Below are 21031 nucleotides of genomic sequence, written 5' to 3'. Positions count from 1 at the left end.
TAAATGGTTTCGGTACTATGATATAAGTTGTGATATGTAGCTGCATTCTAGCAGTAAAAAACACAGGTTCTAGAGACAAACACCTAAGTTTGAATTGAATGGCTCTACAGGAGGGAGGGAAGAAGGTATTAATGAAGTAGAATTGACAGGGCTTGGTTAATAGGTGTGGAGGCGGTAGGAGGCAGAGAGGAAAATGAGGAATCAAACATGATTCTCAAGTTGCTGGTTTGCTGAAGAGTCTGCGGTGGGGGACCCAGGAGAAACACATCTGCAGGAAACATGATATATGCAATTTTGAACACTGCCTAGTAGGTCTGGAAATTTTGGGTGCAGACACACACACAATAAAGTTTTTGTGTTCTTGGGAAATTTCCTTCATAGTAACATAGCGGTGAGCTTTTTAAGTCATACAATAAACCTAATTTGACATAACTTCATCTAATTACATAATTTCTTAAAAGAAAATTATTTTCAGTAGCTCAGTCAGTTAAGCATCCAACTCTTAATTTCAGCTCAGTCATGATCTCAGGTTTTTTTCAGGTTGAGATGGAGCCCCGTGTCAGGCTCTGCACTCAACAGGGAGTCTGCTTGAGATTCTCTCCCCCTCCCCCTCCTCCCGCTGTCTCTGCCTAAAATAAATAAATAAATAAAATCTTAAATTAAGAAAAAGAAAATTATTTTCTATCTCAACTTTACAAGACCTGTATATTTATCTTTTTATTTCACCTGCCTTTTATGCTACTCTTAATAAATTCAAAACAGACTTCTTACCAAGAAAGCACATCTTACCTGGACCTGTCCCATCGTGACTAATCAGAACTTTCTTCAGTTTTCCAAGAGACACTGCCTCGATGGAAAAAATATCAACCTGTATGATAACAAAAATAAACTGAATGACCATTAGGATATTTCCTTTTTCTAGGAAAAAAATAGCATTATGAGTACTATATCAGTTCATCACTATATTGCTATGTATTGCTATATTATTATTATTACTACTATACTATAAAAAATTCCCCTACTATTTTATATGCAGTCCTACACTATGCCTTGTGAGACAAATATAAGCAAGTAACAGAATTTTTGCCCTCCTTAATCATACGGTCTAAATAAATCTGAAAAAGATTTTCAAAATGTAATCATAACATTTAAGTCTACCATTAGTAGTGATAATAATAGTTGATATCGCCCTCACTATACACAAACTCTTCTAAGTGTTTTTCATATATTTAATCCTCAGAACAACCCAAGAAGTAATTACTACTCATTGTCATATTTTACAGTTGAAGAGATGGAGACATACAGAGTTCAATTACTCACTTCCAAGGTCAACATCTAGTGAGGGACCAAGCCAGGACTCAGCCCCCAGCAGTCTGCCTCCAGAATGTACGCTCTCCACCACTGGTGTCTGCCTCTCAGTAGATTTTGTTTCTAAGTCAACTATGCATTGCAATGGCTACAGGTGCATGCATATACAAATGAAGTTTTAAAATAAACTATTAACTAGATATGTAGTCTACAAATGAAAATACACAACACATTCAATGCACACATCCATGCAAATGATACATTAACAGCACCCTAAGACCCCTCCATGGCCCACTGCAGTCATAATCTCCCCCATTTGTAGCCATTATCCTTTTAATTAGTTTTGCCAGGTCTAGGACCATAAACAGAATCATACAGTATGTTCTTTCTGCTTTTTACTCAACTTTTGTGGAATTTACCCATGTTGCTTTATTTAACAATGCTTTGTTCATTTTCATTACTGAATATTATTCCACATTATTTATCCATTCTGCTACTTATGAACAATAATTGTTTCTGGGTTTGGGGTATTACAAATAACACTGCTCAGAACATTCTTGACATGGCTTTTTGTGTATATTTGTGTACGTTTCTGATGGGGAACTACTGGGTTATAGAGCATTAGTAGATAGTCTACTTTTCCAAAATGCTTATAGCACTGCACACTGTGCATGCTCAGTGTGTGAGAGATCAAGGTGCTCCACAGGTACTCAATACTTGGTATTGTCATTCTTTTCAAGTTTAAGCCATCCGATTATGCACAGTGACCCTTGATTATGGTTTCCATTGTATTTTCCTGATTACTAACAAAGTTGTGTACACTTCTCATGTTGATTGGCTATTTAGATATCTTCTTTTTCGGAAGGACCATATTCAAGTGTCATGCCATGTTTTCAATGGGGTTACTGTTTTCTTGTTGATCTGTTGGTGTATAAAGTTTAGAAACATTCCTTTGCCAGGATATATTTTACAATATCTTTCCTACTTTGTGATTTGCCTTTTTTACTCTCTTCATGGTGCCCTAAGGAAGAGAAGTCTTTATTAAAATGGTGTAAATTTATCTTTTCTCCTTTATGCTTAGTGCTTTCTTTGTTTTGTCTTTAAAATCTTAGTCTATATGCATGCTCATAGCAGCATTATTCACAATGCTGCTGTAGTCAAAATGTGGAAGCAATCCAATTGTGTTCATACTAATGAATGGATAAACAAAATCTTGTCTATACACATAATGGAATATTATTCACCCTTTAAAAAAAAAGGAAATTCTGACACATGCTACAACACATATGAACCTTGAAGACATTGTGCTGAGTAAAATAAGTCAGTCTCGAAAAGACAAATATCTTTGATTCCACTTAGATGAGTTTCATAAACGAATCAAAGTCACAGAGACAGAAAGTAGAATGGTGGTTGCCAGGGGCTGGGTTGGGGGAAAGAGAGGAGAATAAGATTTATTTTTTAATGGGTACAGTTTTGGTTCTGCAAGATAAAACGTTCTGGAGCTGGATGGTGGTGATCTTTGCACAACAATGCAAATGAATGTGCTCAATGCCCCTGAATTGTACACTTAAAAATTGTTAAAGTGGTAATGTTCATATTATGCGTATTTTACCACCATTAAAAGATTCTTAAAATCCTAACCTACCCCCAAGATCACAAAAGTTTTTCTTTTGTAGTCTCTTCTAAATACTTGATTGTTTTACCTTTCCGATTTAGACCTAAACTTATATGAAATTGATTTGGGGGTTCAGTGTAAAATTGGGCTCATAATTTCTTGGATATCATAATTGATATCCAATTTGCTGCCTTTCCCTGATGCTGCACATCAAGACATGGGGATCTTTTTCTGGCTCTATTCGGCTTCTTTGTTCTATTTGTCTTGCCTTGTACCAATTAATGCTGTCTTAATTACTTTAACTTTACAACAAATCTCAATATCTGGTAGTGTGAGCCCTCCAGCTTTGTTTTTCTCTTAATAACCTTCCTGGTTATTTGGGGTGTATTTGACTTGTTGCCCTTCCACATAAATTTTAGAATTAGATTGCCAATTTCCATAAAAAAAATTTATGGGATTTTAATTGCTATTGCATTGAAACTGCAGATAAGGAGAAAAGTGAGCACTTTAAAATATTCACTCTTCCAATCCAGGAACATAGTGTATCTCTATTAATTTGTGACTTTTTAAAAATTTCCCAATAATATTTTGTCATTTTCCATGTAGAGGTCTTGCCTTGGCCATCTGGGTGCCTGCTGCCCATTGGGCCTGGGGATGGAGTGAGTCTCGGGACAGAGCTGCGTGTGCACTGCCCAGGACTGTGTTCCTTCCTGCTCAACTGCTTTAGCCACCACTGTTATTGGTGCCCCGTCTGTCAGCTGAGGTCCTGAAGGTCCTTGCTGTCAACAGAGGTGACCTCTAGAATGCATACTTACCTTGGCTCCTCCTCTTTCCTTATTTCCTCTACATTCATGCCTTCACGGTGCTTCCTAGGATCACCCCCCTCCCCATTAACCACCCAGAGGACCTGCCCCAGGCTCTGCTCTGGAAGAACTCATATGAAGGTCCCACTTTGCAAGTGGAAGTTTTTACTGCTGGGTCCAGACTGAATCCTAGCCCTCTGAGAGCTTCTAAATCTCCGCACCACATCTGGGGCTCTCCATGGCCACTCTCTGATTGGCTTCTTGCTTCTAAGCGTCTGTTTATAAATGGTGGAAAACGATGCTGAATATCAGCTTCTCCTCTGCACTTCTTTTCTTGCCCAGATCTTGGACCCTCATACCCTAATTGCCTTGGCAGCTGTCCAATGCCTTTAAAATCAATTTTAATAGGTATTTATCAAATGTTTCTAGCTGTCAGCAAGATAGTCACTTTGTCATGAACCAGACTGCCCTAGCTGGAAATATAATCTTGGTTGTTTTGTTTTTGGTTTTTGTTTGTTTTTAATAGCAGAAAAAAAAAACTAGGAGTTACTTATGGTTTCACTGTCCCTGGTTAAGCCCACCTCCACTCAGCCCCAGACAGTACAATGCACACCAAGAAGTGCCCATACCTCTCCGTACTTCTTAATTGGTGTCAAATGAGCAGCTCTAGAATTTTCTGTGTGTCTTTTTAGTTAAAGAAATTAGAGGAAGGATGGTAGGTAAGAATCAATAAAAATCTTTCTATTACCTGTCCACGCCGAAACTTGACTTTGTTATTTTGGGATTGATGAAGCCTTCGGTTACCTGAATCTCCTCTGGTGCCAATGAGGTTGATAAGCACATTAGACTCTGTCTCTGCACCTGGCTTCCTGCCCGTGTACATGTAGATCTCATAAACCACCACTGAAATGTCAGAAATCCGATATTATCTTTCTCATTTTTATTTTCTCTCTAAATGTATTAGATACCCTGAAAAACAATCAGAATGTTGCCTAATCTAGCTGACATGAGTTTCTTCGTGGTGGTTGGTCCCAGCTCTTTTCCTCACACAGACCCATTCAAACAGACTCTCGACTGCCCCATGTTTACCTCATTTGTAAGACTCAGCTATTTCCCAAACTACAGTTTCAAAATAATTATTGCTAGTAATTATCCACTTTCATTAACCACTATACTTTCACCATTATGAAAAGTTGTATTTAAAAAATAAAAACTCTCCTCTCTCTTAATTAGATGAAAGTGGCAACTTTCCCCCCAAAGTTTGGCTGTTCTAATCACAGCTGGTCACTCACGCTGCTATTCACAAAGATCACTACTCCAATAATGGATATTTTTAATGGCACTCTTGAGAGAGAAAAAAATACAAAGATCTTAGAGAGATACAAATTTGAGAGATACAAATTTAAATTTTTAAAAAAGATAGCAGGGAGGTACCAACGAATTATAATTCACCATATTTGACCTTAGAATTAACGTAATTTCTGAGACACTGGTAGAAGTCGCTAATTAGAAAAAAGATTGTTCTTGCTGATACAACTAATATGAATAATATCTTGGACACAATGAGTACTTTTAATTCCAGATTCTAGAACGCTTTATAACTCTGTGCAATTGAACAGTTGCATTTATAGAAATTCGCATTAACATTTTCCAAAGAACTCAGACATGAAAATCCAACAAGTAAGAAAACAAGGTAAGTGAGAAACATTGCCTGTTTCCATCATGCCTGACCTTTAAAAAGACAAATGTGGTATACTGGGAAATGGTGTAAGCAGAGAAGATAAATCAGTTTCTTTGAGCAGTCTTACATATTCTAAAATACCCCAGAGTGAAACCCAGCTGAGCTTAAGCAGAAAATTAGAACACTTCTCATGAATTTAGGACAACCAAAGAAATCTTTTAAACTCCCTATAAAGAAGATCTGGTCTTACAACCTGGGTAACTGCCTGAACTGAATTAAGCCAAAATTTATGCTAGAATTCTTCATGAAAACAAGTATGTAGACAGGCATGATCGGAAGCCTTAATAGGGAAGCCTTGCTTCTGTTTACTGAGAATTTTTTTGTTGTTTCAGAGGAAGAGTGAACTTGTTTACAAATTTTTTAAAAATGACATTTAAAATATTAAAACACTTCTAAAATTAAAAAAAAAATTGTTAAAGGTCTAAAAAAGGACATATCAAAAATTATTTAGGACAAAGATCATATACTTAGGGCACAAAGAACACTCAGTGCTCCCTCAAGCAGTATAGACTGTACACATTGTACAACCTATGTACCCATTGTCTCATGATCAAATCATGCAGCTTGCTTGCTACCTACACACAACTTAAATATTCGTAACATTGTATTATTCCCAGAAGCTACTATAAGTTAAGTTTAGTGCACAAGCACCAAAAAAAAAAAAAAAAAAAAAAACACTTGCCACCTAAAATTCAAAGAGAATTAAATGTACCCCATATTTAGAACAAGGTGGATACCATAGTTGAGCACTAACTTTTATTCTTTGAGATTCTCTCTATCTCAAAAAGAGTTACATAGTTTGAATTGGAAATTGAAAGAAAACATATAATCCTACTCAGAGAAACAGACATTTGCTGCAATCTTTAACATTGACTCAACTTTAATTGTACAGTATTACATAATCCACTAAGCATTTGCTGTAGTTTTGCAACAAAAGCACAATAGATTCTAAGTCCAAACCTTTTCATGATCCTTAAGGCAATACAAAATTCTTCCTTTAAAGTAAAGAAAGGGAGAATTTAAGGAATACCTAGTTAACATGTTGATTAGATGCACCCTAAAATACTATGTGTTTTAAACAAGTCTTAGCAAGTGAAGATCTCGGAGAATTCTTTGTTCAGTCTCTCTCCTTGGGTGTGAAAGTCAGGTCTCAATGTTGTTGATTCAAAGGCAGGGCCATACTGTTCTAGCTAAAGGACCTGCATTGTTGTAAAAAAATGTAGAAGGCTAACAAATTATCTCTATTCCAAGAGAGGGACCCGTCACACAGGGAGGGGAAATCCTGAGAGAGGGCAACAGTAAGTAAAAAATGTGAGTTAGAAGAAAATTTATAATTACTTCAAAATACTTGAAAAATTCAAGGCTGGGTTTCTAGACATGGATGTTATACAGAATGGAAGAGATCATTTTACTTGAACATATTCAAAGACAAGTATTACTAATCAATGATTCAGCTGCAAATAACTTTTTTAAAGCACCAGATTTTAAGAAGTTAATATACATCTCTCACCATGATTTAGCTAAAAGTATTGAAAGAGTTAACTTGTTGCTTTAGGTTATCTGTAAATATTGGGCATTTTTTGCCCCCAATTTTCTAATGTTCTTTTTACCATAGTTGATGCTAAATTTTTCTTTCGTACAATGAGTCAGGAGCCTCAGCTGCTGTGAGCCTTACTCACTCAGACAAAATGGGCCATAAGCACCCAATAATAACATTGCTTGTCCTCCTGTTTGCCATAACTATCATCCAATTCAGTTCATAGCTAAACTATATATTTTCACCATTGGGGGGGGAGGGCATTTGTTTCACTTGTGTTCTCAATGTCATCACCTTCAACTCTCTCACCCTTATATTTACCTATACTTACAGTCATTTCAAAACTTTTCCCATCTTTCAAGGAATGCATAGCACATGGATTATTGCCAAAGCTTAGCATTCTTTGGGCTGACAAACTTGTGGCCTACATAATAAGATTTAACATCACCACATTAGTGACACAAAAATCTCTCAAATTTTAACCTGCAGGTTGGGTTTTGTTTTTTTTTTCCCTCAGATATCATTTTAGGCCAGAATCTGTGCCAAGCGTTTGTTAACGTTGATTTATCTGCATCAACTCCAAGCATTAACATCCCCATAAATAGTATCCTTAAGATTTCCTTTCAAGAAATCTTGAATTCTTTAGTCTCTGCTTACTACAGAAAGCATAGAGTTAAATATATATATATTTGTTCTTCATAGGGAGATATATAATTTCTTAACCACAAGAATATCTTAAAAATATCATATGGCTGGGAAGGGGACTGAAAAAAATTCCTCAAATGTGATTTTTCACTGGAAGTTTAGGAGAGGGAAAACAAAGCCATGCATGGTAGGACCTGTGTTTCCTTTAGTAGAAGAGGGAGGAGGTGATACCTAAAGAGGAAGTGGAATGAGATGCCTCAGGGATAGCCACACCAAGGGTCCTCTTCACATCTGAGGGTGACATCCAGGAACTGAGGATGACATGGAGTAGGGACGGGAAGAATGAGAATTTTGAATTGACCCATTTTTGACCAAAAGAAACTAAGCTTTATATTGGAAGTGACAAAGCTTATTTGGAGTTACAATGATTAAGATTTCCATCATCCATGGAAATAGGGGCTTGGATTATTTTTATGTCAGGTTTGTAGAAATATGATTTTCATGTGGCAAAAATCACTCTTTTAAGGTATACGGTTTGCTGAGTGCTGGGAAATGTTTACAAGTCCTGTAACTACCACCACCATCAAGATAGAGAATATTTCTATCACCACAAAAAGTTTACCCAGGAGGGGTGTGATTTTAATCAGCTATGAAGCATTTTTGCACCCCTCAAAGTCATGATTGTGAAGATTCAAATCCATGACATGATGATAAAAACAATGCAGAGGGAGTAACCTGGAGGATATCCAGAAGGATTGTCTCACACCTATACCTGCCTGATTTTTGAATGAACAGGTAAAGGAACTGAATCCAATTAACTGTTTATAAATATATTATATTTAGTATGGTCCTCTAATTTTAATCTGAATTGCATTTGAAGGATCACCTCTTAATATTTTATCATGCCAAGAAGTTTTTCATTCCCGTGGTAGCCCATTTCTTGATTACCCAAGGTACCATATACTCAAGGTGTATGCTGATGAGGCAGGCTTTTCACAAAGTTACTGGAATGGAATGTTTTAAATATTTAGACACCAGAAGTTTATTTGCAGAGTCCATAGGGTCATGGAGGGCCAGTGTATGGTTCAGGAGGAAAGGACCACCACTAACCTGATCTAAGATGTCAAGATTGAACTGAAGAAGTACAGATGACCAAATAAAGTCAGCCCCAGAAGTAAATATGGAAAGAAACAGGCTGCTGCCTTATTCCACAGTCTGCCATTCATTAGTATTAGGATGTCATAATAAAATAGTTGAGCCAGGACATTTTCCTCCTACATTAAAACAGCTACTGCCAGAGAAATAGCCTAAAGGGAAACAATCCTCTCAATTTAGGATGATTTTGAATAAATCGTGAAAGAATATGTGGTGATTCTGTTATGAAAGTCACCTGAGATCATCGATGCTCTATGAAGCAGTTGGCTGTGTTCACAGATTTGTCTGTAGTCCAAGCCATGGTCTGCCCTCGCGCTGAACACCCCCCCACCACCACCAAGGAGTGCACGTACCTGGGTACTGGGTGTCTTGGTCTCCCTTCCTAAATCTCACATGCTGTAAGTGCAGGGCTTACATCTTTTTCAGTTCTGAACCCCCAGCTCCTAGTACATGTACACATACACACATAATGTTTACTGAAGAGGACTGAATAAATGAATGCTTATTAATCCACCCATCTATCAAAAAAATGCTGTGTACTGATCTCTGTTGGTTGCCCTAAAAACCGCTCAAGTATGAATCATCATCTAGAATGTGCTATGGCTCCTCTGTACCCAGAACTGTACCTTAAACCAAGGCTACCTTCCCAGGCCCTTTTGCTCCCAATTTGCTCTCATTCCCCAGTTTCTTTCAGGGTCCACTTGTTTCTGGCCCTTTGGCTTTGTCTCCAAGGTCTGTATGTGTAGGAAGGGACGAGTGAATTTGGCCTCTCAGACTCTGACCGTGAAGGGTCCGGAGAGTACCAGCAGTCCCAAAAAGTGACTGCAGAAGGGAAGGGGGCAGGGAACTGGCATTGTCAAGCCCTCCCTGCCAGACTGGTGCTAGAAGCTCCTCCTAAGTGAGCTCATTTGAAATGCTATCTCATCTCCCCTGTGCAGTATGGCCCGGTGGTGTTACTCTCTTTTGAGCCAAACCATCCAGGAGTTCTCAAATATGCTACCCAAAAAATGCCCCATCTACCAAATAAACAATAGAGTCATATAAAAATATCATTCTTCCAGCTATATCCCCAAAGTTGCAGACTTCCATTCTCCTCCTAGGGTACATTGTTCAAATTTTCATTGGGTGGTGACTTTTGGGACTTACCCTAGAGAGACATGCTTCTGTGCAAATGTGTGTAGATGGACACACACACACACACACACACACACACACTCCATGTCTTGAGTTGAGCATAAATACATGAATATTTCAGTGAAACTCATGGGACCTTAAATCTTAAGTAGGGTCCTCACTGGAAGACTACACCCAAGCCCTTCTAAATATTTAGTTCTCCAACTTAGAGATGGTGGCACCAAACCGTCTCTGGAGCAGTCAGTCTACCAACTCTCTCCAACTAGCACATGGCCCTGGGGCCATGATCTCTCAGTGCCCTTCTCTTCATCCTGGGCGACAAACTCTCAAAACATCTCAGGTCTACCAACCTTGGATGTCATAAACAAATAATCACAGAGTCTAAGGAAAAAAGTTTAGAAGGCCATGAACTTTGCATTTGTGCCCCCATCTCTGTCAAGGGGCACACAGTATTTTTAGGGAATGTAAATTTTGTGGGTTTTTTTTTTTCCTGAAGACTTTCTTATTCGGAAAAAAATGAAATGTAATTATCTGTGTTTGGGGGGAACTTCCTAGTGCCATGTTGTTAGTCATTATGCTCAAATGTTCCTAGGTAATATTGAATGGCTTTGCCCTGCCAGGGCCTTCTACATTCCTTCCCATGGGAGGCAGCTCCTCTCTGCACAAAACACCTGCGATGCTGGTGAGCATGGAGGGCTGTCTCTACCACCTCTGTAAGATAAGCATCGATTCTCCCTATAGAGTTCTCCAGGCAGCGCAGCTGAACTTCCCCAAGACAAACACCTTGGCTGAAGCTCTAAGTTGATTTAATTAATGGACTGTTTAGTGCTTTCTCTCAGGTCACCAAGAATTAAGTTTTCTCAGTACTCATCATGGTGTGATCATGTTGATACAAACTGCCCAAAGAAATCCGATCTCAGAAACAGATGGTAAATGAGAGTCAGTGTTAAACACATGCAGACACTTCAATCTGCACTGAAGGTTTGTTGCCCAAGACCACGAACGTTGGCGGTTTAGAACTGAATCTTCATGTGTCTCTTGGTTGAAAATATTTATCTTATTGCTGAAAGAGAAATACCTTTGAGCTGTAGAGAGAGGTGCCAGGGTGGGAGGGGAGTGGAACGTCTTCATATTTTATCAAAGGTCTCCAGGATGGGGCCCCTGGGTGGCTCAGTCGGTTAAGCGTCTGCCTTCAGCTCAGGTCATGATCTCAGGGTCCTGGGATCGAGCCCTATGTTGGGCTCCCCGCTCAGTGGGGGTCCTGCTTGTCCTTCTCCCTCTGCCCCTCCCCCTGCTAGAAGACAACCTACAGCAAGTTTTGGTACTGTGTACTGATCTCTGCTGGTTGCCCTAAAAAACGCTCAAGTATGAATCATCATCTAGAATGTGCTTTGGCTCCTCTGCACCCAGAACTGTACCTTAAACCAAGGCTACCTTCCCAGAGCCTTTTGCTCCCAATTTGCTCTCATTCCCCAGTTTCTTTCAGGGTCCACTTGTTTCTGGACCTTTGGCTTTGTCTCCAAGGTCTGTATGTGCAAATAAATAAAATCTACAAAAAAAAAAAAAAAGAAGTTTCTCCAGGAAGGCCTCACTAAGAAGGTCCCTTGGACCAGAAACCTGACTGAAGGTGAAGGAGCTGGCCATGCAGAGGCCTGGGGGCAGCACAGACTAGCAGGCAGGGTAGAAGGGCAGAGTCCTACGGGCTGAGGGGATAGCTTGCCGGGCACCACCAAGGAACACTGACAATGGTTGAGGTGAGCAGGCTTTGTAGGAATTGTGATAGCTTTGGCTTTTAGTGTGTTGGGAAACCTTGGAGGGTCATAAGCAAAGGAGTGACATAATCTGATTGATATTTTAAGAAGGCCATTCTGGCTGTGGGTTGAGAATAATAGCCTGTCCTAATCCCAAAGCATTCTTTGCATTTGCCCTCCCATCATGATACCAGCTACATGGTATGAAGGAAGCAGGAGGGAAAAACAAGTTTAAGGGAGAAAACAAAGAAATTAATTTAGTGTGTGTTGAGTGCCTCCTCTGTGACAAATACCATATTCATACCCTCCTGATGAAAACCCAATGGGTGACCCCATTTCTGCTTTGTCTGGAATGGTCCCAATTGACACTCATTGTTCTTGTGCACTAACAGAGCCTTTCTTCTCTCTCAGAAATGTCCTGGTTTGGATGGTGAATTGCATGGTGATCACTCTAATAATAGGTATTATATGTTCCATTTCACAGAAAAACTGACTGAAACTGAGAAAACTTGTGTAACTTGCCCCAGCTCACAAAACCTGCGATTGAGACCGAGGTTTGGAAGCCGGACTCTGCTTCTCTGCACGTCAGATGTCTCATCAATGAAAGGGTCTGTCTGTCTCTGAAGCCCACATTTTCCCCTCAACCATGGGTATTGTGGTAAATGCAACAGCATTACAGAAAGCTGGCTTGTTTTTTCAAATTTAGCTTAGCTGTTATCATCCAAAACTTGTTGTAGGTTGTCTGCAAGTGTTCAGAAAGGCACTTATTTTCTTACTACTTAAAATCTGATAAATACAAATATTTTAAAGCAGATGCATTTCTATTATGATGGTACTTTCTTACGTTCTCCGAGAGTTATTTCTTGTTTGGAAGTGAACCATACCTCCTGCAGCCTTACCAAAATATAGCATCAAACATTTCTTCGGCCACAGCTGTGGCCCCAAACCTCCCCTCCCATTATCATGGGTCTCCCCTGAAGAAAGCCTGGAGCCAGAACCTGTGAAGAGGCCACTGTGAGCTGAGTCAGCATTCTTACCAGTCCTGGACATGCCCACCAGGCCATTAACTAAAGATTGTTAAGGACAACTAAGCAATGATGATCAGCAGCTCTTGGTGCCTTTCCCCACAAACATGGCAGATGGTGAGCAAATTGGAGGAAGGTGTGGAAACCGTGCATGTGAACAGGCTCAGCTTGGCAGTGCTGGTCTCCCAGAGGAGATTGCTCTGATCCCACCAGCAATCCAGCTCAGCCCCCAAAGAGTGATGATTTATAGACTAATAGTCTCAAAAAAAAAAAAAAAAAAACCTTTTCTTTTGAAAACATTCCAGTAATCTTTTGAAAAGAAGAGGCAAAGTCACAAAATTAATTGGCTCAGAGTATAAATGCCAACTGCAAGGAAAAGCACTCTTTCTGTGCTACTAAATTAAAAAAATATATAACCCTCCAGTGTCCCTAGGACTCTATCCAGCCTGACAAACCTAAGTATTAATAGCTTCATTTTAAAAAGAAGTTCCCCTACAATCTTTCTTTGTGCTCTTCCCTGGGCCAGCTTCAGAATATTTTGACAGATGAACAGACAATCCCAAAATATTGAAGGTCAACCCCTCCTCAGTCCTCCTTTCAAACCCAAACCAGAAAAATATCAATTCAGCGGTTTGATTCTGCTGTGGCTCTCCTTGATGTCACAAGAATAGTAAATGAACCTCTTGGCACCAAGAATGACTTTCCAAAAGCAATACTCAGCATGCTTGGACTGCTTCTTGCTCACTAGTTGGTTTTGATCCCTAGTTAAACCTGAATATTGAGGTGTCATTGTCTTTTTGTTTTCTTATTTGAATGATTTTCCCCTAAATGAGCAAATGATCAAACTGGGGAAGGGGCAGCTAGATGGATTTGTCAGAACTGGAAAAAAAATGACTAGATCAGATTAGCTCTAGGTATCATGTATTACATTATATTATTTTGGAGAAGAAAATGTTGTAGAAATGGCTCATGTGCTTCAGCTAAGAAATTGGCCCTTTAAAAGGGAAATGCTAATGGATAAAGTTTCATTAGCTAGTTTGGGAAAAGGATGAACAAAATGATGCAGGGGAGACATGCTGAGTCTTTATTGCTGCTAAAGTTAAATGAACCCAAAATCAATAGTTCATTTAAAGCACAATGGACTTTCTTTTGTATCTTGGATTTAAAAAAAAAAAACCCATACAACTGCTTTCCACTTTTTTTTTTAACATGTAACAAACTATGCATATGTCATAATTGGAAGAAATATAAAATAATTGTCCAATAGAGTTAAATAAAGTTCATTTTTTAAAAACAGCTTTTTAAAACACTATAAATTAAGAAATAATTAATATAGCAGGCCAATATGATTTCTTCTGTTTCTTATTGGTACCATGGGTTTCAAAATCCTTCTATACGTCATTTTGGGTGAGGGGAGAGGCGGGGCGAGGGTCAGAGGGAGAGGGAGAGAGAGAATCTTAAGCTGGCTTGACAACCAGCATGGAGCCCGACATGGGGCTCAGTCTCACAACACTGAGATCATGACCTGAGCCAAAAATTGAGTCAGATGCTTAACAGACTGAGCCACCCAGGCACCCCTATACACCGTTTTTAAAAAGCAGAATGGATTCTTGACAGATGTTAGCAACAGGGTGAATAGTAGGATTCTAAATCTTTTCCCCAACTGCTAGATATCAGCTCTAACTTTTCTTCGTATATACTCTGTATTTCTAACATTCCTACATCAATTTAAAATGATTCATGCAACAGAATATGTCAAGTCTTTTCTAAAAATTTCTTATTCAATTTATTTAAACTAAGAAAAAAAACAGTTCCCCATTTCTCCTATCCCCTATCCTCACCTCTTGCAACCACCAATATGTTCTCTGTATCTATGAGCTTGGGTTTTTTTGTTTTTTGTTTTGTTTTTAGATTCCACATATAAAAGAGACCATACGGTATTTGCCTTTCTCTGTCTGACTTATGTCACTTGCCAAAATGCCCTCAAGTTCCATCCATATTGTCAGAAATGGCAAGATTTCATTCTTTTCTATGGCTGAATAATAGTTTTTATATGTATATATATATATATATATATATATATATATATATACCCACATATACATATATATAAAATACCCAAATTATACATATTATACCAAATAATTATATAAGTAAATAAATGTCATTATATTATATATACTATGGTATAATATGCACTAGTACATATAATTATATAGCAGATATATAGTATAATATATATAATTTTGGATATATAATTATTTGGTATAATTATTGGTGTGTGTATATATATATGTGTGTGTGTGTGTGTGTATCTCAAAACTTCTTTATCCATTCATCCATGGGTGATCATTTACATTGTTTCCCTATCTTGGCTATTGTAAATAATGCTGCAATAAACTTGGGGGTCCTTGTATCTTTTTAAATTAGTGTTTTCATTTTCTCTGGATGAATACCCAGAAGTGAAATAGCTGGATCATATGGTAGTTCTATTTTTAATTTTTTGAGGAACTTCCATACTGTTTTCCACAGTGCGTGCATCAATTTACACTCTCACCAACACTGGGAATGGGCTCCTTTTTCTCCACATCCTCACCAATACTTGCTATGTCTTGCCTTTTTGATATTATCCATTCTAACAAATGTGAGGTGATATCTCATTGGTTTTGATTTGCATTTCCCTGATGATTATTATTTGAGCATCTTTTCATGTACTCGTTGGCCATCTGAATGTATTTTTTTTAGTATAGTTGACACACAATGTACATTAGTTTCAGGTGTACAATGGGTAGTGATTTGATAAGTTTATACATTATGTTATGTTCATCCCAAGTGTAGCTATCAGTTCTATACATCACTTCTTTGAAAAGTATTTAGACCTGCCCATTTTTTAATTGGGTTGTTTTTTTCTATTAAATTGCATGAGTTCTTTATGTATTTTGGATTACTAGCCCTTCATCAAATATATGATTTGCAATTATTTTCTCCCATTCAGTAAGTTGCTTTTTCATTTTGTTGCTGGTTTCCTTTTTTGTGCAGAAGCTTTTTAATTTGATGTAATGTAATCCCACTTGTTTATTTTTGTTTTTGTTGTTTTTGCTTTCAATGTCAGATTATTTTAGAAAATCATGAAGATCTATGTTAAGGAGCTTACCTCCTACATTTTCTTCAAGGAATTTTATGGTTTTAAGTCTTTTTTTTTTTTTAAGATTTTATTTATTTATCTGTCAGAGAGAGAGAGCACAAGCAGGGGGAATGGCAGGCAGAGGCAGAGGGAGAAGCAGGCTCCCTGCTGAGCAGGGGGCCGGATGCGGGACTTGATCCCAGGACCCTGGGATCATGCTCTTAGCCGAAGGCAGACACTTAACCGACTGAGTCACCCACCCATCCCTATGGTTTTAAGTCTTATGTTCGAGGCTTTAATGTGTTTTGAGTTAATTTTTGTGTATGGTGTTAGATAGTGGTCCAGTTTTATTCTTTTTTTAAATTTAATTTTATTTTATTATGTTAATGTTAGTCACCATATAATACATCATTAGTTTTTGATGTAGTGTTCCATGGTTCATTGTTTTCTTATAACACCCAGTGCTCCATGCAGTTTTATTCTTTTAAATGTAGCTGTCCAGTTTTCCCAGAACCATTTATTGAAGAGATTGTCCTTTCCCTACTGTATAGTCTTGGCTCCTCAGTCACAAATTAATTGACCACATATATGTGGGTTTATTTCTGGGCTCTCCATTTTGCTCTATTGACACATGGGTCCGTTTTTATGCCAATACCAGACTGTTTTGATTGCTTTGAAATATAGTTTGAAATCAAGGAGTGCAATACCTCCAGCTTTGTTCTTCTTTCTCAAGCTTGCTTTGCTACTGGAATATCTTTCCATTTATTTGTGTCTTCTTCAATTTCTTTTATTAATGTCTAATAGTTTTCAATATACAGGTCTTTCGCCTCCTTGGTTAAATTTATTCCTATGTATTTTATTCTTTTCAATGCAATTATAAATGGGATTGCTTCCTTAATTTCTTTCTGATAGTTTGTGATCATTGTAAAAAATACAATGGATTTTTGTGTATTGACTTTGTATCCTGCAACTTTACCTAAGTCATTTATTAGTTCTAATAGTTTTTTTTTTTTTTAAAGATTTTATTTATTCAGGGGTGCCTGGGTGGCTCAGATGGTTGGGCATCTGCCTTCAGCTCAGGTCATGATCCCAGGGTCCTGGGATCGAGCCCCACATCGGGTTCCTGGCTCAGCAGGGAGCCTGCTTCTCCCTCTCCCTCTGCCTCTCTCCCTGCTCATGCTCTCTCTCTCTCTCTCTCTCTCTGTATCTCTGTGTCTCAAATAAATAAATAAAATCTTTAAAAAAAAGATTTTATTTATTCATTTGACAGAGATAGACACAGCGAGAGAGGGAACACAAGCAGGGGGAGTGGGAGAGGGAGAAGCAGGCCTCCTGCAGAGCGAGGAGCCCAATGCGGGGCTCGATCCCAGGACCCTGAGATCATGACCTGAGCCGAAGGCAGACGCTTAATGACTGAGCCACCCAGGCGCCCCAGTTCTAATAGTTTTTTGATGGAGTCTTTAGGGCTTCCTATATATAACATGTCAGCTGCAAGCAGTGACAATTTTGCTTCTTCCTTTCCAATTTGGATGCCTTTTATTTCTTTTTCTTGCCTAACTGCTCTGGCTAGAGCTTCCAATACTATGTTGAATAGAAATGGTGGGAGTGGGCATCCTTGTCTTGTTTCTGATCTTTTAACTTTTCAACATTGTGCATGATGTTAGCTATGGGTTTGTCATATATGGCCTTTATTCTGTTGAAGTACATTCCCTCTATATCCACTTTTTTGAGAGTTTTTATCATAAAAAGATGTTGAATTTTGTCAAATGTTTTTCCAACATCTATTGAGATGATCATATGATTTTTATCCTTCATTTTGTTAAAATGGCATATCATATCAACTGCTTTGTAGGTGTTGAACCATCCTTGCACCCCTGAAATAAATCCCTACCTGATCATAGTGTATGATCCTTTTAAAGTATTGTTGAATTCAGTCTGCTAATATATTGTTGAGGATTTCTGTATCTATGTTCATCATGGGTATTGACCTGTAATTCTCAATTTCCTAGGGCCCTTTTATCTTTTCCATTTCAGCCTTTGTGACATTCCTGGATACTATTGCCATCCTCACATGACTGTAGGGCAACTAAAACTGTTAAGATCTAGAGATTTATGTATTAAATGAGATTACCTATGAGGAAATGCTTTCATAAACTGTGAAAATATATACAAATATAAAGAATCAGTTTTAAATATTTCTCCTATAATTAAGCTGGCATTATCTTAAATCTTTTTTTTTTCCCCTATATCTGAATTAATCTACAAGTATTTCTATGGCACACAGCCCATGTGTCATGTGTGCCATGCATCAATCTAATAAGGATTGAGAATATGTAAAACTGGGCCCCTGCTGGGAGAGAGACTAATCAATGTGAATTTTGTATAGAAAGTCAGGCTCTCCATGTAGGTTTAAAGGAAACAGGCCAAAGTGGAGGGTCCAGGGTGGTGATTTCTGTTGGGGGTGTGGTGGGTTCAAAGCATCAGTGAGCTGCGGAGTGAAGACTTGTGAGGGAAGTTGAAGAGAAGAAACTGATGAGAAGACAGAATGAGGGGAATCATTACAACCAAAATAAGAACTGAAACCATAAAATTTAATAACTTCTGGGGAATGGAAGCCCTTTCTGAATCATCTTTCTATTCTCTGGTTCTCTGTACTCCCGGCACACACTTGGCACCTAATATTTGTTTGTATACATGTGTTTACCTCTACTTGTGTGGAACGGCTAAATAGACCATGGATAGTTATTAGAGATGATGAGGTGGTGAATCATCTAATGGAACACTGGGACTCAAGGCAAGGAAGAGGACAGGGCTGAAGATGAAATATTACACCTCCCTGTAGAGTTAACAACAGAAGTTAGAGAAAGGCTCAAAAGGGCAGGGAAGAATCAAGCATTAAAATCCATATGTTTAAGGAAAGAGAACCAAGTGGAGCCAGTGATAGAAATAGAAAAAAATAGAGAAAACAGTGAAGAACTAAGTTGGTATCATGTGACAGAGGTCAGGGATGGAGAAATGTTTAATAACAATGATGGTAATAGTATTTATTGAATGATTACTATGTGCCAGGAACAAAGTACTGTGAGTACATTATTCTAAAGACTAAGTGCATTATCTCATGTACCTAAAATAATCCTATGACATAGGCACTATTTTTTATCTCCTTTCATAGATGAAGTATTTTTGGCTAAGAGAGGCTAAGTAGCTTGCCCAGGGTGACACAGCTAAACATATCAATAAGCCCAGACTAACTCAGTGAGTCTGGTTCCAGAGCCTCTAGAAATCTCTTCTTCTTCAAATGAGGGAACAACAGTGTCAAATATAGTAGAAAAGTCTAGGACACCAAGAACACACACACATACACACACAGAGTCATTTAATTTGGAACAAAACGGCCATCAGTATCTATTGAGAGAGAACATTTTCACTACAGCAGTGGAGGCAAAAATAAGATGGTTGTCAGAGAGATGCAGGGAATGGATGGAGAGACAATTAAAGCAATGCGTGAGTTCCCTTTTAGGCAAAAGAAAACAAAACTGAGTAAAGGAATTCAGGTGCTCCCGACATTTGTTAACATAGGAAAACAAGAGGAAAGCCACATTTAAATGGCTAGCAAAACCATTTACAGACAGATGAATTGATGATACACATACATCCTTGCATATACACGGCCATACAAGTGCTAACCTTAAAGCCTAATATTCTAAATCAGAAGTAGGCAAGCGAAGGCCTTTGGGTCCAATCTGCCAGCACCTGTTGTTAATCAGCGCAGGAGCTAAGAATGCTTTTTACATTTCTTAATGGTTAAAAAAATTGAAAGCAGAATTCTATTTCTTAACAAATGAAATTTATACAAAATTCCAAGTTCAGTGTCCACAAATAAAGATTTATTGGAATGCAGCCACAGTGTTCTTTCACATATTATCTACAGCAGTTGTCTCACAACCCTGGCAAAGCTGAGCTGTTTGGAGAGATTTTATAGCCCACAAACCATATTATATTTAGTGTCTGGCCCTTTCCAGAAAAAGGTTGTCGATCTCCATTCTACATCATCTCAACCGTTTTAATCTTTAATACATATACAAAGAAAAGGAAATTATATACCTGGTAAAGGTGCTTTATTAGTTCTTGCAATGGGCATTTCTTTCCATAGATTGCCACCATTTTCATTCTCAGCTATCCAGGAGTCAACAGCTAGACAAAACACCTCACATGTGTCTATATCCTCAAGACTAATTTCTTCCAGATACCACGCGGGATCCTTTCCACTGTTGTCATGTCCGATGCGTACTTTATAGATTTCACCAATATCTTTAAGATTAATCTGCAACAAAAAAGGGGGGGAGGAAATAAAAGTTCCCACATTTCTGATTTGATTTTTCAAATCAAAAATTCATATTCTGAGGGCCTGGGTGGCTCATATGGTTGAGCATCTGCCTTTGGCTCAGGTCATGATCTCCAGGCCCTGGGATCGAGCCCTGCATCTGGCTCCCTGTTCAGCAGGAAGTCTGCTTCCCCCTTACCCTCTGCCTCTCCTCCTGTTTGAACCCTCTCTGTATCTCTTTCTTTCTCTCTCTCAAATGAGTAAATAAAATGTTTAAAAAAAAAAAAAAATATTCAATTTTGAACTCAGTATCTGTTTTCCCCACATACACTCCTGACTAATTTTCCTTAGAACTGTTTACTTGTAACACTATGAAATACAGTTACATATGGCAAAGCATGAATCTACTGACCATGGACAAACCAATAGATTAAATCCAGCTAGTTTTCACTACATTTTTTTTTTAGCAACTCAATATTATTACCTTGCAAAATAAATGTTTTATTATAATGGTTGATATACACTATTTGGTAGTTAGACTTGAGGAAGACAATCTAACTCTCTGGTGTCTATAATAGATTGGATATTCCCACTAAAGTGGGAGCCTGAGGGAAAAAAAAAAAACAAAAAAAGACATATATGCTTCTGGATTTAAACTAGGGCTAACCAGGTAGCCCTGAAACAGAGTGGCTTTGGAAAGACTATGACTTTGCAACAGTGTTGGTAATATGATTAACAAGTAATTCTGCTTTATGCCCCTTTGCACCTCACCAATTAATTAATTACCTGGCATGATAAATATTCTCACGTATCATTCACTATTCAGAATGAGCAATATTTTTCTTTTGAAAATTCTTACAGGGTTCATA

The sequence above is a fragment of the Mirounga leonina genome, unplaced genomic scaffold, assembly GCF_011800145.1.
Source record: "Mirounga leonina isolate KUSES-001 unplaced genomic scaffold, KU_Mleo_1.0 Mir_165, whole genome shotgun sequence".
NCBI classification, from domain to species: domain Eukaryota; kingdom Metazoa; phylum Chordata; class Mammalia; order Carnivora; family Phocidae; genus Mirounga; species Mirounga leonina.
The sequence above is the reverse complement of the archived record's forward strand: the minus strand, read 5'-3'. Positions refer to the sequence as shown.